At 39.6% G+C, this 19,417-nt stretch overlaps 1 long non-coding RNA gene across 1 annotated transcript; it reads right to left on the bottom strand.

Moving 5' to 3' along the window:
- Positions 1,824–16,815, bottom strand: LOC110267723. Its single transcript, XR_002355609.1, has 4 exons — positions 16,803–16,815; positions 2,295–2,845; positions 2,118–2,202; positions 1,824–1,985 (listed from the first exon to the last, which is right to left on the bottom strand). It is a non-coding gene; the product is annotated as an uncharacterized LOC110267723 (long non-coding RNA).

Here is a 19,417-nt window from a genome sequence, read left to right as displayed (position 1 = left end):
CAAAAAGTTTTTGTAACGAAAAATGGAACTGTTACAATTCAATATGATATTTTGTAACAAATTTTTTTGATACAAAAAACCAGAAGCCGTTACAAAAGTGGTAACAAATTTTGATCTTCAAGATATTTTTTGTGATAATCTATTTTTTCCTATAAAAAAATTTTGTTACAAAATGTAACATGATTTTGTAACGTTTTTTTTCCTTTAGTTACAAAAGCAAATTAATTATTTTGTATCAAATTTTTTTAATACAAATTGCATGCATAATATACTAAATTATTTTTTAAATTAACTAATATATTAACTATTTTAATAAGCAAGTCTACATTTATATAATATGCAAAAACATACATAATTCAAACATGCCTCATTTAGCTAAAATGGTTTTAAAAGAAAATAGCATTAGTGAGTACATTGATTAGTTCTACAAGTTATATGTCTTGCATAAGTTCAACAAAAAGTTAAAAGTTCTAACATAGATAAGTGTCTCTATGAATCAAAATATGCTTCAACCCTCAAGGTAGCATGTGGTCACCATTTCAGTACTCCTGTAAATAAGAAAAACCGAAACAAAAAATTAGATACAAAATATAACACTAATTATAATATTTTCCATTAAGTTTTATCCAAAATGATGCTGATCATCTATGTCAGCATAGCCTTTAATGTTGCTTGGTTTGTAGGACTCTTGCTACCAAGGCAAAGAAGGAATTTGAGTACTATAGATTAATAACTAATTAACTATAAGCATCAAAGACAACACAAAAATGAGTAATACCTAGTTACTGTAATATCATAGAAATGAGTAATACCTATTTAGTGTGATATTTTAGCATAGTCTGATAACTCTCAAGAAGGGTTCACCATGCACTGAATAACACAAAATAAGGATCATTAATTATGCAAAAAGAAGAAAGAAGTATGTAAATAAATACATACGAACAAGAGAAAAAAGTGGCCTAGAGAACCATGGTGTGGTTTGAAAACCAGAGAACCGATATGATGATCAGGGTGACATAGCGAAAAAAACTGAAAATAAAAGCATAATGCATGTGTTAAATTACATCACAATTAGTTGTGTAAACAACAATACTCTAAGCTTCTAGCTGAAATGAAAGCAGTTCTGTATTGTCTCTATTGATGGAGTCTTTCTCCCTTTTCCTTAACTCAGCAATTTTGCATAATTTGTTTACCAGTCATGCCTAATCAAAGCACTCACAAGTCTCAATTCTCAAATTCATAGTAATTGAATTCCATAGAAAGATGAGGAGATTTAACTTAAATAAAAAACTAATAGTGAAACAAATTTAAACAAATTCTGATAGCATTTCAGCAGCAATTTAGCATATTTCCCAAATTCACTCAATCAAATCAATATCCATATGAATACAATAACAATTAAACAAAATTCACATATTCATCCATATGAAATAAGCAACAAACAACTTGAGTGCACAATCTAAATTCATCATCATCATTGCACAAACTAAATTCACATAACAGCAGCAGTTCACAATTCGATTTAGAAAAGAAGAAAATCATTATCATCCAATCACAGATTCACAAAAATTCAAACAACATTCATGATCATTCAAAAAACAATTAACAAAAATTTATTCCAAACACGTTCAAAATAGCAAAATTTTTCTAGACCTAATTCCTCTACAAACTATGTTCAGCCTACCTAACAACCTAGAATCCACTACAACATGCATATCTAACTAAGTCTAACTAAGAAAAATTAACATAATTAAACGAAATTAACAGAATTGAAAGAAAAATGCAGTAAATGACTTGGGAATGTAGAAGCAGAACAGGAGAAAGGGGACAGGAAGAAATGGTGGTGAGCTCTCTCTTTTCAAGTTCTCCTGGCAACAGAGGAAGCTCAGCCGAACCAAACTGGAATTGAGACCAAGACAAGAAGGATGGTAATGCAGCAAAATAGAGGATCTAAATTGGATCGGAATTTAAAAGCAATTTCTGCCCTGGGGATTTCAAAACAAGGTATATGTCACAATCTGACTCAGAACAAGCATAATAGTGACAATAAAATGTGCAAATAGACCGTAATCAAGGAAAAGATCACTCTAGAAATAAAGAAGTAGCATCGGACTCACCAGACAGCAATTCTAGCAGATCTGTAATATCACCGACGCCAGTATTCCAGAAGATTGTAGTAGACAAACAGATGAAGCAAAGGGGCTGAATTAAATCAGAGATACATGCCACCATGAGTGAAACAGGAACGTAGCAGAGAACAAAATTTAAAACAGAACAAGGGTGAAAGGGATTACGTTTCAAAATTGGGGAAATTAAAATCAGAACAAGGAGGATGCTGCTGGCCAAGGTGAAATATGGTGGCGGCAGTATCATCGGTAGTATCATCCCAGTGGCGACAACGACCCCCTTTCTCTCCCTCAGTCGTGTTCTGTCTCATCGCTCCTCTTCCTCTCGCGCGTAGCGGCAGTATCATCGACCAAGGTTCAGTGGTGGAGACACCCTCAACCGCAGTGAAACGCGGCGGCTATGGAAGCTCGGCGACGACAATGGCGAGGCGGTCGAGCTTGTGGACGACGGCGGCGTAGAGGCAGTTTCTTCCTCTCCCGTGCGCGCCACTTCCTCCCGTCAGTCTCCCTCTTCGTGAACTCAAGGATGGTGGCGACATGGTGAGGACGAATAGCGACGACGAACAGAGGTGGTGGCTCCCTGGACGACAGCGGCGGCGTATGCAACAAGGCGCAGTGGCGGCGGCGAGCTCCTCCTCCCCTGGCGCTCCCTCCGCCACGGTTCTGTTCTCCAACGGCAGCAACAGGCGCAGTCTCCCCCTCTCTTCCCCTTCCCTGCTCTAAGTGTTTAACGTTTTGAAATAATTTTTTTTTATAAAATATACTTATATTTTGTGACAAACTAAGTAACTTGTTACAAACAATGTTGAATTTTATGACAAATTAATTTTTTGTTACAAAACAATTGAAGGTTTTGAAACAAAAAAATCTTTTGTTACAAAATATTTTAAATTTTTGCAACGACTTTTCTTTTTGTTACAAAATATTACAATATTTTGTAACAAAACACCATCTCGTTACAAAAACTAACATAATTTGTAACAAAATAAAACGGGTTGTTACAAAATATTATCATGTTTTGTAACAACTTGTAATGTTGTTACAAAACATTATTCTTTTGTAACAATCACAAATTATTATTACAAAATACTATTTTTTGTAACAATTTTAAGTTTGATACAAATTTTTTTATTACAAATGTTCCATTTTCTTGTAGTGCCAGGAAAGATTAACCTTCCGTGACTGTCTCTGTAGGAATCCCATTGTCGTCGCTCAATTCGTGGCTCAACAAATTCAGCAATACGGGTTGGGAGGATAAGAAGGTATTCGTTGTTGTAACTCCTTTCTGCCAGTATGGGGAACATCTGCTTACAGTAGCGATTGGTAAATCGCGCAGTGTCCTTTGCTGGGAAGGCCTTCTCTTTTTGATCAACCTTTATAATCCTCTTAATTCTTTTTGTTGAGGGCTTAACTGCAGTTGAAGATGGCTCTGCCACTAATGCTCTTTTTGTTCCTCTTCTTGCTGTTGATTTGGGAGTAGCTTTCTATTTGCCTTTCTTGGTGGCCATCCTAAAAGAAAGAAAAGAGAAAGTATGTTAAAATGTCAAGGGTTAGAGCAAGGAAGAGAACGGGAAAGGTGGTAATCAATGCACATTAAAAGATGAATGATGTTAACACATGGTCATAACTACATGTGAAAAATCATCAATGGAAATATAGCAAGTGCATATAATGACAATTAAATACAAGGTGTTTATTGGCATGCAGGCAAAGGCATGAGTAGCATAGATCAAGCATTCAATGTCCAAGTTAGATTACCAAGCCTTTCAAACTAATAACCTGGTTGTAATAACAATTATATTTAAATAATATAATATAAAAAGGGTTTTATGAAAAGCAAGCATTTAGAGTAGTAAAATAAAAGATATCGAAAAACAGTGCATAATGCCATACGGGCGTTTTCACAAACACATAGCATGCATGGTAAATAAGCTAATGAAAATAATAAATTGAACATGCAAGCAACCCTTAAAAATTGATATATAATTGCCAAACAATTCCTTAACAATCCACAAGCAAATCATAAGGAATAATAATGACTCTAATAAATTTCCAACACCAGTTAAAAGAAAAAGAAAGAAAAAGAAAACATGGATAATGAAAGTGAAAAGAAAAAGAAAAGAAGAAGAAAACATAAAAATAAGAAGAAGAATAGAAAAGTAAGGAGGGAAGAAGAAAAGAAAAACCTTGATAATGGTGGTGAGAGAGAGAGAGAGAGTAGAAAGTGAGAAAGAAGGAAGAAGGAAGAAAGGGGAAGAAAGAAATAAGAAGGGAAAAGAAAAGGTAGGATATGGGGAAGAGAAAGATAAGATATTTTGGCAGATATGGATATGTTGTGCGGCGCTAGCGACGCGGACGCGTGGGGTAAGCGTCCGCGCGGATGGCGCTTATATGAATCGACACGGACGCGTCGGTCACGCGGACGCGTGACTCGTTTGGTGCTACTGGCGCGAGGGCAGCCTCGCGCTCGCACAACTCTCTGTTCGAAACTCATTGTTGCCAAATTTCAGGGTGACGCGTTCGCGTGGTGGACGCGATCGCGTGAATGGCCAATATTGGAAGACGACGTGGACGCATGGGGCACGCGTTCGCGTGGTAGGGCTTGTGCGTCTAGCACCATTCCAGCCCCACTCCAGCACAACTTGCTGCCATGTACCCCATTTTTACGTCGATTTCAGGGCACGCGTTTGCGTGCTTGACGCGGACGCATGGGAGGCATTTTTCGCAAATGACGCGGACGCGTCGACGACGTGGTCGCGCGGGTCAATTTGTGCCAAAGGCACGCCTCCAGCCACGCTCTCGCGTGACTCTCTGTTCGATTTCTCTTTCTTCCTGATGCACTTGTGACGCGGACGCGTCGGTGACGCTTACGCGTTGCGTGCAAATTTTTTTTTATATTATGCAAATGAAGATGCAAATACATGTGCTAATAATGAGAAGAGTTATTGAAAGAGAAAACTAAAAAGAGAGAAAGGAACGATCATACCATGGTGGGTTGTCTCCCACCCAGCACTTTGCTTTAACGTCCTTAAGTTGGACGCTCCACTAGCTCAGTCTTCTACTGTGGGTGGATCCTCGAAGAGGAGGATCTCTAGCTCCTTGTTTTTCGTCGCCTTCTCGCCATGATATAGCTTTAAGCGATGTCCATTAACTTTGATGAATTCAGAGCTTGAAGGATGACTCAGGTGGAAAACTCCGTATGGCTCAGCCTTCTCTACTCTATATGGACCTTCTGATAAACCACTATTTTATGGTTTATATTGTGTTTAATTGTGTGGTTTTATCAAATCTTTACCCACTTATTCATTAAATAAGCATGCATTTATAATTCCTTCCTAAAAATACTTTATGGTTGAAAACTTGCTTCCTAGAGACTTTTAATTTTGTATTTTAATTCTCTTTTATTCCATTCGATGTTGTGATCTGTGTGTTAAGTGTTTTAGGCTTTATAGGGCATGAATGACTTGGAGATTAGAAAGGAAGCTTGCAAAAATGGAAGGAACACAAGAAATTAAGGAGATGATCAGCGAGAAGTGACGCGGGCGCATGGCTCACGCGACCGCGCGATATAGCGAAAATTGCAGTGACGCGTACGCATGGCTCACACGACCTCGCGGATTGGAAACTGCACCAGTGACACGAAGGCGTGGACGACGCGCACGCGTGGCAAGGCAAAACGCTGCATGACGCGAACGCTTGGATGATGCGATCGCGTGACATGCGCGATCTGCAGTTTGGGCCTTATTTTGACCCAATTTTCGGCCCAGAAAAGCGGCTTAGAGCCAGAGAACATACAGAGACAGAACACAACATTCATTCCACATAATTTTAGTTTTAGATCTGATTTTACTCCTCCTCTAAGTTTTCTCTCTACACATTCATAGTTCTTAGGATTTTGATTTATTGCTTTTTGGATTGGGATATTGAGAAGAGTTATTACCTCCGCCAGAACTTCATCATTCTATTTCGTTTCCTTACTTGTCTCTTACTCTTCCATGTCTTCAATTTATTCAGAATCACTATTGGATTATTTTTAGAATTCATTAATACAGGAACTATTTTTTTTAATTGATCTTTTAATTATTATTTATCATGTCTTTCTTTATTTCCCTTTCTTATGTTATGAAATTTACATTCATAATGAGTGAGTAGTTCTATAACTAGATTGGGAGATGATTGAAAGGAAACCTTGAGTTGGATTACTCAAGAAAAAAATTGTAATTGGGTTTATTGTTGGATCGCCCTCTAGTCATTGACACTAGTCCTTCCCAAGGGAGAGGATTAGGACTTGTGACTAGAAATAGCTTTCCAACTTGCTTGACTTTCCTCTACCTAGTAAGGGATAACTAAGCAGAACAACCTTCAATCATCAATTAATCTTGTGAGTACTCCAGCAAAAATAGGGCTTCCAACTAATCTACTCTCAGTCAAGGTTTTTATTTAAATTACATAAATTTTCTAATTTAATTTCTTGTTTATCAACTCAAACCATTTTTGAAAACATCTGATTAATAAAATAGCACACCTTTCTGCAACTCGTTGGGAGATGACCTGGGATTCATACTCCCAATATTTTAATTCTAATTTTTGTGACAACCCCTTCTAAATTGATAAACGGAATTTCGGTTGGTTAAGAACTGTACTTGCAACATATCTCTTATAATAATTTCTTAACTCGCCAATTTCCGCCACGTCAATTTTTGGCGCCGTTGTCGGCGAGTTGCAATAGAGTGCTAAGTTATTGATTGGAATTTATTTATTTGCATTTTATTTTATTTTGCTACTATGAGCGACATGTTTCTTTTGTTAAATGACGCGTTCACTTCCTGATCCAAGCTTGCCAGTATTTGATCCTGAGATTGAAAGAACTATCTCACGAATAAGGCAAGCTCGGCGTCGGTTAGTCCTCTCTGAGGGCGAATCTGAAACGTCACTTGAGGAAGAAACAAGCTCCCTTTCTGCTGATTCGGTTGATTTACGTGTAGGTGACATGGCAGCACCTACGAGAATTACTATCCAGGAGGCTGGAGCCCCTGATTTTACAATGCAACTGTTTCAAGCGCATCACCCAACAGTGGCTACAGACTTTGAAATAAAGACTGCACTGCTCAACTTGATGCCTAAGTTCCATGGCTTACCTGCTCAAGAGCCTATCAAGCACCTGAGAGATTTCCAAGCAGTCTGTTCTACTGTCAGGCGTGATGGTGCAGATGAAACTTCTATTCTGTTGAAAGCTTTCCCGTTCTCTCTTGAGGGAAAGGCGAGAGAGTGGTACTACACTCAACCCGCAGCAATTGTTTTTGACTGGGATACGCTCAGAAGAGAATTTTTGGAAAAATTCTTTCCAGCTGAAGTTACTGACAAACTAAGGAAAGACATTTCCATGATTGTTCAGGACGAATCCGAGACTCTCTATGAATACTGGGAGCGCTTCAACAACTTTCTGGAACCATGCTCCCACCATATGATTGACAAGATAGTGTTGCTCGGCTACGTCACATAAGGCATGAGGCCCCAAGATAAGACCACATTGGAAAGTGCTAGCAATGGGTCTATGAAAAAGTACAAGACCACTGATGAGGCATGGCAATTGATCAGCGACTTAGCTAAATCTACTCGGAATCACAGGCAGAAACAAGGCCATTCAAAAGCTGTTGTAGAAGTATCCTCTAGCAGAGACATTGCTGCTCTAACTCAGAGTATCTGTGAAATGACCAACTTACTGAAGCAGATGCAATTGAATCAATAACAAGTTCAGCAAGCTCAACCTTCTCCCCCACAACAAAGCCAACAGTTAGTCCCACAGAGAGTGTGCGGAATCTGTGCTGATTATAGCCATTATACTGATGAATGTCCGCAGCTCCAACAAGAAGATAACACTGTGCCAGCCACTCATAACTTCTATGACCGTCCCAATCAAGGATACAATCAAGGTGGCAACTACAACCACGGATGGCAGGACAATTCAAACCAAGGTTGGAGAGATAATTATAACCAAAGCTGGAGGGACAACAATAACAGAGGAGGCAGAGACAATCAGGAAAATCAGAGGTGGAATAATAACAACAACAGGCAACAGAACCAGAACCAACCTTACAGAGTACCTCACCTGAGGCAATTCCAAGGATCACAACATAACCAACAGCAGACCTCTCAGATCACTTGTCCTTCTTCATCTTCTAATGATGAGTTACTACAATCTATTGATCAGAGACAACAGGCCATGGAAAACAACCTTACTTACACTCTAAATGGTCTGAACTCTACCTTGCAAGCTCATGTCTCACAGATTGGATCAATCAATAACTCCAATAACCAGCCTTTGAGCTCCAGTGGAATCCCCTCTCAACCATTACCCAATCCAAAGGGTGACATTAATGCCATCACCCTAAGGTCCGGAACCACATTGCAAGAGAGGAATCAAGAAGAGCCAAACCCACCAAAACACGCCTCAGCTGAAGAGGTAGTGGAAATAGAAGATGTTGAGGAGGAAGAAGACATAGAGGACATGGCTGAAGAAGAAGAAGCTCAATCACAGGAAGAAGCACCAAAGGGCACAGACACTGTAGAAAACCCCATTCCTATTCCATTTCCACAACTTGCAAGGAAACCCAAGAAGCAGTTGGAACCTGATCCCAAAATGGTAGAAATATTAAAAAAAGTTGAGGTAACTGTTCCGCTTTTTGATATTTTTCAACAGGTACCTAAATACGCAAAGTTTCTAAAAGATTTATGCATACATAAAGACAAAATTAATGAATTAGAAACTATTCCTTTAGGTAGTTCTATATCTACTGTAATGGGAGGTATACCTGAAAAGTGTAGTGATCCAGGTCCATATATGGTTAATTGTACTATTGGTGGTGTGGTATTTTCTGACTACATGTGTGATTTAAGAGCATATGTGATTCACCAGGAGGAGTTAGAAGAGAAGTACATAGGACAAGGTCCGAGTGTGGGGACACTTTCTGAGGACAATGAAAGTACTTTACCATTGTCACCAGCTCCAGATAATCCAGAGCCTGACCATGAGCAGAAGCTAGAATTAAAACCCCTCCCTCCACACCTCAATTATGCTTACCTTGAGGATAAGCAGAAGTTTCCAATTATCATTGCACGGGAACTCACTTCTCAATAAGAAGAGCAATTACTTAATGTGCTGAGAAGGCACAAGAAGGAAATTGGGTGGAGTTTGGCAGACATAGTAGGCATCAACCCTCAAGTTTGTGAGCACAGAATATTTTTAGAAGAGGGAGCTAGGCATGTTCGTCAACCCCAGAGAATAATGAATCCCACTATCTTAGAGGTTATCAAAAAGGAAGTGACCAGACTACTAGAGGCAGATATCATCTACGCCATCTCAGATAGTGAATGGGTAAGCCCAGTACAAGTGGTGCCCAAGAAGTCTGGAGTCACTACAGTGAAGAATGAGTATGGAGAGCTCATAGCAACCAGAGTACAGAACGCCTGGAGGGTCTGCATTGATTACAGGCGCCTAAATCAGGCCACCCATAAGGATCACTATCCTCTTCCATTCATTAATCAAATGCTGGATTGCCTGTCAGGTAAATCATATTATTGCTTTTTAGATGATTACACAGGTTATTTCCAGATTCATATAGCTCCTGAAGATCAGGAAAAGACTACTTTTACATGTCCTTTTGGGACTTATGCATATAAGAGAATGCCCTTTGGCTTGTGCAATGCACTAGCTACTTTCCAAAGGTGCATGATGAGTCTTTTCTCTGACCTCATTGAGGACTGTATGGAGGTTTTTATGGATGATTTTAGCGTTTATGGTGATTCTTTTAGCCTTTGCTTATATAGTTTATCTAGAGTATTAGATAGATGTGTCAGTACAAACCTTGTATTGAATTTTGAAAAATGTCACTTTATGGTTAAACAAGGTATTGTACTTAGACATGTTGTGTCTAATACTGCCATTTCTGTAGATCCAGCAAAGGTGGATGTTATTTCTAGTTTGCCTTACCCCTCCTCTGTGAGGGAAGTCCGTTCGTTCCTTGGCCATGCAGATTTTTACCGGAGATTCATTAAGGACTTTAGTAAGGTAGCACTTCCCTTATCCAGATTACTGCAGAAAGATATTGAGTTCGAGTTCAGTGAGGATTGCAAACAAGCGTTTGATAAACTGAAGACTACCTTGACTCAAGCTCCAATTGTGAGAGGACCAGACTGGAGCCAGCCATTTGAAATCATGTTCGATGCTTCCAACCATGTAGTAGGAGCAGCGCTGGCTCAACGTGAAGGTAAGGACCCTTTGTAATTGTTTATGCGTCTAAGACTTTAGACGCCGCTCAGTCTAATCACACTACTACTGAGAAAGAGCTTCTTGATGTTGTTTTTGCTCTGGATAAATTCCAAGCCTATTTACTTGGTACTAAAGTAGTAGTGTATTCAGACCACGCAGCTCTAAAGTATTTATTAGCTAAAAAGGAATCCAAACCAAGGATTATACGTTGGATACTGTTACTACAATAATTTCATTTAGAAATAAAGGATAGGAGTGGAAATCAGAATTTAGTGGCAGACCACTTGAGTCGCCTTGAGCACATTAAGGATGACTCCACTCCTATAGTTGATAATTTCCCTTTTGATAACCTGCAAGGAGTATCTGAGGTAGTCCCTTGGTATGCACCTGTAGCTAATTATCTAGTTAGCCGCACTTTTCCTCCAAACTTTACTAAGCATCAAAGAGACAAGCTGAAAAGCGAGTCTAAATATTATATATGGGATGACCCATATTTATGGAAATGTGGTGCTGACCAGGTAATTAGAAGGTGTGTGCCTCAATCAGAATTCCAGTCCATTTTAGAGGCCTGCCACTCATCTGAAAGTGGAGGACATTTTGGGCCTCAAAGAATAGCTAGAAAAATCTTAGACTGTGGATTCTGGTGGCCTACTCTTTTTAGAGATGCTGCTGAATTTTGTAAATCTTGTTTCCCATGCCAAAAATTTGGTAATATATCTAAGAGGGATGAGATGCCTCAACAAATTATGCTTTTCTGTGAAATTTTTGATGTTTGGGGCATTGACTTCATGGGTCCATTTCCAAATTCTAATGGTTTATTTTATATATTGTTAACGGTGGATTACGTTTCTAAATGGGTGGAAGCAATTCCTACCCGCACTGATGATGCTAACACTGTTGTTTCCTTTGTTAGAAACCATATTATTTGTCGCTTTGGATCACCGCGAGCAATCGTGAGCGATCAAGGCACCCATTTTTGTAACAGGAGACTAACATGATTACTGAAGAAGCATGGGATAATTCATAAAGTAGCAACAGCCTACCATCCTCAGACTAATGGGCAAGCTGAGGTGTCTAACAGAGAGATAAAGCACATATTACAGAAGATAGTCAAACCTCATAGAAGAGACTGGAGCACTAGACTGCAAGATGCACTTTGGGCATACAGAACAGCATACAAGACACCCATTGGGATGAGTCCCTTTCGCTTAGTTTATGGAAAAGCCTGTCATCTCCCAATTGAAGTAGAGCACAAAGCCTTTTAGGCAGTAAAGGAGTGCAACATGGGATTGGAAAAAGCCGGAGCTGAAAGGAAGTTGCAACTGCAAGAATTGGAAAGCCTTCGCCTGGAAGCTAATGAGAACTCAAGGCTGTACAAGGAAAAGATGAAGGCTATACATGATCAGCACATCAAGAGGAAAGAGTTTCAACCTGGGGACTTAGTCTTCCTTTACAAATCTAGACTGAGGCTCATGGCAGGCAAGTTGAGATCAAGATGGGAAGGTCCATATAGAGTAGAGAAGGCTGAGCCGTACGGAGTTTTTCACATAAGTCATCCTTCAAGCTCTGAACTCATCAAAGTTAATGGACATCGTTTGAAGCTATATCATGGTGAAAAGGTGACAAAAAACAAAGAGTTAGATATCTTCCTCTTGGAGGATCCATTCACAGCAGAAGACTGAGCTAATGAAGCGTCCAACTTAAGGACGTTAAAGCAAAGTGCTAGGTGGGAGACAACCCACCATGGTATGATCGTTCCTTTCTTTATTCTTAGTTTTCTTTTTCAATAACTCTTCTCATTATTAGCACATTTAGTTTGTATCTGCATTTACATATTTTTATTTCAAAAAAAAAAGAGGGAGAGTGCGCGACGCGATAGCGTCGCCGACGCGTCCGCGTCGCAGGTGGATCAGAAAGAAGAAGCAATCGAACAGAGAGTCATGCGAGAGCGTGGCTGGAGGCATGCCTTATGCGACCGCGTCGCTGACGCATCCGTGTCACAAAGAAAACATGCCTCCCACGCGTCCGCGTCACCCACGCAGACATGTGACCTGAAAATCGATGTAAGAAAGGGTGCACGACCGAAAGTTGTGCTAGAGTGGTGCTGGACTGGTGCTGAACGCACAAGCCTAACCACGCGGACGCATGGCTTATGTGTCCGCGTCATATTCCAATGATGGCCACTCACGCGATCGCGTCAACCACGCAACCGCGTCACCCTGGATTTTGGCAATACTAAGTTTTGAACAGAGAGTTATGCGAGCGCGAGGCTGCCCTCGCGCCAGTCGCACCAAACGTGTCACGCGTCCGCGTGACCGACGCGACCACGTGGATTAATTTAAGCGCAAGTCGCGCGAACGCGTCCCCCACGCGTCCGCGACGCTTGTGCCGCATAGCTTATCCTAATTTTCCAAATATCTTATCTTTTCCCTCCCCAAATCCTACTTTTTCTTTTCCCCTTCATTATTTTCTTCCCCTTTCTTCCTCCTTCCTTCTTTCTCACTTTCTATTCTCTCTCTCATCACTATTAACAAGGTTTTTCTTTTCTTCTTCCCTCTTTACTTTTCTATTCTTCTTCTCAATTTATGCTTTCTTCTCCTTTTCTTTTTCTTTTTACTTCCATTATCCATGTTTTCTTATCCTTTCTTTTTCTTTTAATTGGTGTTAAAAATTTATTTGAGTTATTGTTTCTTATTATATGCTTGTGGATTGTTGCAAAAATTGTTTGGTAATTATATATTAATTTTTAAGGGTTGCTTGCATGTTCAATTTAATAATTTCAATAGCTTATTCTTCATGCATGCTATGTGTTTGTGAAAACGCCCGTATGGCATTGTGCACTATTTCTGGATTTCTTTTAATCTACCACTCTACATGGCTATTTTTCACAAAACCCTTTTTTATATTTTATTATTTAAATATAATTGTCTTTACAAATAAATTATCAGTTTGAAAGGCTTGGTAATCTAACTTGAAAATTGAATGCTTGATCTATGCTACTCATGTCTTTACCTGCATGCCAATAAACACCTTGCATTTAATTGTCATCATATGCACTTCCTATATTCCTCATGGTAATTTTTCACATGCAGTCATGACCATGTGTTAACTTCATTCATCTTTAATGTGCATTGATTACCACCCATACCATCATCTTCCTTGCTCTATCCCTTGACATTTTGACATACTTTCTCTTTTCTCCTTTTCAGGATGGCCACCAAGAAAGGCAAGGAGAAAGCTGCTCCCAAATCAGCAGCAAGGAGAGGAACAAAATGAGCATTAGTGGCAGAGCTTTCTTCGACTGCAGTTAAACCCTCAACAAAAAGAACTAAGAGGATTATAAAGGTTGATGATAAAGAGAAAGCCTTCCCAGCAAAGGACACTGCGCGATTTACCAATCGCTACTGTGAGCAGATGTTCCCCATCCTGGCAGAAAGGAGTTACAATAACGAATACCTTCTTATCCTCCCAAACCATATTGCTGCATTTGTTGAGCCACAAATTGCGCAAAGACATTGGGGCTTCCTACAGAGACAGCCACGGCAGGTTAATCTTTCCTGGGTTGTCGAGTTCTACTCCAACTTCCACCTGCCGACCCTGTAGTCTGTCTATGTCCGTCAGAAGCAAATCCCCATCACAGAAGAGGCCATTCAACGAGCTTTAGATCTTCCTCTTACTCCAGATGGACTGGACGCATTTCAAGAAGCCGCACTTAAGCGCCAGATGTACCAATTTGACTGGGACGCTGTTCTCAGAGTTATTGCACTACCTGGCAGCAGATGGATCTACGGTTACCATCGTTCCCATCCTAAGGGAATATCGGCTTCCGCATTCACCTTAGAGGCTCGAGTATGGGCACAGATTATGTCCCATTACGTCTTTCCGAGCACCCATGAGTCCTCCTTCACTGCAGACATGGCCGTTCTACTATGGTGCATCCTTACAAACCAACCTCTAAACCTACCAAGACACATCCGGAGTGCCATGGGACACGTACAAATTGCGGGCAACTTACCTTTTTCTGCCTTGGTTTCAGATCTCGTCTCAGCAGCCGGAGTCTCCTACAGAGCTGGGGACACCAAAGCCATGCTTCCACGGGAAGATCAGTATGTCCCTAACGGGAAATATATCAGACCTCCAACAGCCACTACAGGCTAGCCTACTGAACCGGCTGAAGACATTCCTCCTTCAACACCACAAGCACCTACAACCACTCAACTGCTCCATCAGATACTTGAAAGGTTGGTTCGGCAGGAACACAAAGCAAAGCTAAGAGACCGCCGTAACAAGCGCCGATTCACATACCTCAATGAGCTACTTAAGGGAAAATACAGAGACTCATACACCCCGGACTCCACTTCCTGTACCAACACTGGGAGCCATGACGGTCCCGACTGTGGAGATACTGCTACCAGCCCACCTTTGTTCCGGACAGATGGCACCGAGGACGGTGCAAAGCCTTCAGTGTGGGGAGGTCGGTCAGTACCTGACTTCCGGAGGTAAATTCTCTTCCCTAACACCAATAAAATAGGATATTTTAGTTAGTTTTTCTTTTGTAAAATAGGATAAATTTCATAGTAATAGATTAGTTGCATGCATGTTCTACTTGATTGAAAATACAATAAATTTCTTCTAAGACCCTATTTTTAGAACAAAATTTCACTAATTTTTATTTAAACTTTTGTGTTAAATTTGCTTGAAGTTATATTTGGAACATGATTTTTGAGCTAAAGAACACACAACCTGTGAGATTTGAGCCTTTATACATGGTTATATTATTTAACCATAAATATTTTATTCTTGTGTGTTTACTTCTCTATGATTGTAATTTATATTTTGTTTCATCCTATATGTCCAATGTTTAATATATTTATATGCTTTCATATGATTGAGGCCATTATTTGTTTAGCCCACTTATCCAAATTAAGCCTACCCTTGGAATTACCTTTGTTAGCCACTTTGAGCCTTTAAATCCCATTTGTTCTTTATTTTACCACATTACTAGTCTTAAGCGGAAAAACAATTTTATATCCCAATTGAATCTTTGGTTAGCTTAAGATAGAATTGTGTGTTAATTAAGTATGGGAAAATTGTGGGAACAAAAGATAATAAGGGAATGTGTCATGATGATATAATGGGAATTTGGGTACCTACTCATGTGAAACTATAAGAATCAAAAATCTATGTGCATTGATAAGCTATGTTTATTTTTATATTTATGTTAAAAAAAATCCAAAAATCCAAAAATATTCAATAATTAAAGGGGACAAAATTACCCCAATGTTAAGTTACGAATTCAAAGATCAATGCACGTATGATAAAATTAAAATGAAAGTTGATACATAAGTATGGAATGTGAAAGAGAAATTTTGGGTAGCTAGGTATAAAATTTAAGTTATATAGAATTTATATATGTGTGTTAGGGAAAGCTTGGGTTAATTAAAGATTTAATTTATAAGCTTACTTAACTATATATGGATCCTTATCCTTACCTTGGCCCTATTACAACCTTGAAAAGACCTCATGATGTTTGTATTGGTATATTAAATGTTGTTGATTGGTTAGGTGAAGAACAAAAATTAGAAAGCATAATTAGAGAAGGATAGAGTGATTATCCTATACACTAAAGAGATTAGAGCATACATACATCATCAGTGAGGGTTCAATGCTTAAATTCTATGTTCCCTGCTTTCATGAGCTACCTTCTTTCATTTTTATTTGTTCTTACTGTATAAGAATTGAATTAGTAGAATTTGATTTGTGATTGTCTTGAAGAGCTTATTTACTTTTAACCAGGTAGACAAGAATCATATAGTTACATTCATATATATAGGTTGCATTGCATTGCATGAGTTTTACATGTTCCTACTCATTTATTTTATCTCCTTCAACTAAGCATGAGGACATGCTAATATCTAAGTGTGGGGAGGTGGATAAACCACCGCCGTCATCCCCATTCACCTCTCTGCCCCACTCTCTCTCTTACGCCTACCAGGTTCTGACGAACGCCACCCTTCTATCCTTCGTCGTTCATTCATATTTTTCTGTTTATGTTCATCTTTAGGCTAGTTAGATATGCATGTTGTAGTAGATTTTAGGTTGTTAGGTAGCCTAGGATGTGGTTAGTGAATTTAGGTCTGTTTAATTGTACTGTTCGTGTTTCTTGTTTTATTCTGCTGTTGCTGTGATGATTGTAATGTTCATATGCTGTACTTTCTTATTTTCTGCTGCTCTGTACACTGCATTTTCATGTTTATATTCCCTATATGTAATTGCAGCTTTAATTTTGATTCATATGAACTATTTGATTGTTGTTTATTTTCTGGGACAATCCAATTTTAGCCGGAATGCTGCCCAAATTTCTGTAAAATGTTTTTCATTCATGTTTTGGTTTTGGCATTTTGAACTCTGCTTTCCTCTGCTTTAACCAAACCAATTCATGACTGCCAGGGCATGCTTTCCTATCCTTTTTGATTTTCTGGTTCCTAAACTGCATTTTTGATGTTTGATTCCAATTTTCGCTTTCTCTATATCTATTTGAATCATCATCACCCTGTTTTCTTTATTTGGATATGAGTTACTTATAGCTTCTAACTGTGACTACTTGTTACTTGGAATATTTCCATTATGCCACTTACTTTAACCCACTTTTTACTAACTCACTAATGTTAACTTCGTAACTCTTTTTCAATTCTAACCAACCTAACCTTTCAAAACTTCTCTTCTGGTTTTCTTTCACTTTCTTTTAACATTCTAACCATGGCATGATGTCAATTTTTCTATTTAACTTGTTTCTAATACATTTTGGATTGTTAATTTTACTTCTCGAACTTTTAACTCCTATTCAATCCGTAATGCACATTTACTTAGCTCATATTCATTACTCTCCTGCTCCTTTGCCACTATGTGCTTCTTTTGTTAATTGCCTCATTGTTTTCATGTTTTTATTATATCCTTGAATTCTGTTTTTCAGGATGTCGGACTCCCACAAAAAAGGGAAAGGAAAGGCAACAACTGGCAAATGGAAAAGAGGAGAACCCTCTATGTCTATCATAGATCTCATGCATGATGCCTCCTTGCGGGAGAAAAACTTTACCCCGCAGGAGAAGGCCGACCAGCTTATCCCTGCAACTGATCCAGTAAAGTTTGCAAACCGATACTGTGAGCTGAGGTATCCGGTGTTTGCAGCATCCAGGAACCTATACCTGGAGAGAACATTGAAGATCCCTGAAGAACTCCAGCAATACACCTTTGAGAAAATCAAACAAAGAGGCTGGTTCTTCTTGGAAAGACCCCTGACTGAGGTCAATGCATCTTGGGTTAGGGAATTCTACTGCAATTACTTCAAAACCTCCCTAGATGCAGTGAACCTCAGAGGGAAGCAGATTCTGGTTACTGAAGAGGCAATTGAAGAAGTTCTGAAGCTTCTGTCTAAAACTGATCAGCTGGATGGTTATCAGAAAGCTGAGGAGGATATGCGCTTCATGCGATTTGATTGGGATGTAGTAAAGGCCAGGATAGCCCTCAACCCGACCGTTCCTTGGATTATGGGTCAGAACACTACCATGCTAAAGGGAATCAAGCGGATTTACTTGAATGATGAGGCTCGGCTATGGCATCAGATACTTAGCAACTTCATTATGCCGAGTACTCACGAGACTGAGATACCAGCCGCTATGATCACCCTCCTTTGGTGTGTGATGGAGGGTAAGGACCTGTACCTGCCACGCTTTATCCGATATTATATGGCCAGGGTCCACGTCCGAGGCACTCTTCCCTTTTCTTATCCGATTACGCAGCTAGGACGTCGAGCTGACGTGCCTTAGGAGGATGCTGATGAAAAGCCACCTGCTGCAGAATGCAAGAAGATTATCCCGCACAGCAGGAACTTTCTGGCTTTAGGCTACAGACCTCCTTTCCTCACTGCTACTGCTGACACAGCCACACCATCTGCCGGCCCCTCTTCTTCCACAGCTACCCCTGCCACCACCATTGCACCTCCACCTGCCCCAGAGCCCATCTATCATCTAATGCACCACCTGTTTCGCCGGCTTGACCAGATGGAGCGTCGCAACAAGCGACGCTATGAGCACCTGAAGCTGATGATATGCTCTGGCGATATCCCCTCCGAGCCTGACACATCATCCGAGGCATCTGAGGAGGAGGCGGATGCTCATGAGGCAGAGACCCATCCACAGAGCGAGGCAGAGCAGGCAGGCACCCAGCAGGCAGCATCACATCAGGAGGCTCTGCCTCAGATTCAGACTGTAGACCCCGAGATCCCTATCCAGTCAGCACCCCCTCTGCAGCAGGCTGATCCTCAGACCACCACCACAGAGACTCCAGCTACCCGTCCTTCCAGTGATGACACCCCTTCACACCCTGCTTGAGTGAGCATCGGGGACGATGCTACATTTTAAGTGTGGGGAGGTCGCCATCTCTGGTGTTCTTTTTTGGTGAACCACTACATACTCTTTTTATTTATTTTGCTACTTTTCTGTATTTTTCTTTTTATTTTTATTTTTATTTTCTCAGTACTTATATATATTGCTATTTTTATGTATTTATTCCATTTTGCATTTTAGTCATATTTTAGCCATTTAGTTTTAGTTGCAATTCTAACTTATTAGTTATAGAAATTGTGGATTAATTAGTATAGTTTACCCTTTTTAGCATAAGATAGCTTAGTTTAAATTGAAAAATATAAAAAGGAAGTAAACTAGGAACTTGAACATAATAGAAATAATCCACACAACTTATATATATAGCATTACATGTTAGTTAGTTAACAACATTTCATCAAGGAGAAACACTGGAACTTTAAAGCCATTCAATATAATTTTTACTTTGAGAATAATGGGAATTTTTAACTAAACCTGCATGACATACATAAGTGATAAATGATTTTTGAGCTAGAGAATACACAGCCTGTGAGTTTTGAGCTTAATTGTATGGTTACATTCAAACCATAATTTTTATTCCTGTAGTGTTCCGCCCTTCTTTTTTATTCTGATGTTCTTTA

The sequence above is a fragment of the Arachis ipaensis genome, chromosome B02 (genome assembly GCF_000816755.2).
Source record: "Arachis ipaensis cultivar K30076 chromosome B02, Araip1.1, whole genome shotgun sequence".
In the NCBI taxonomy this organism is placed as follows: Eukaryota; Viridiplantae; Streptophyta; class Magnoliopsida; order Fabales; family Fabaceae; genus Arachis; species Arachis ipaensis.
This window is presented reverse-complemented; position numbering and strand designations above follow the sequence as displayed.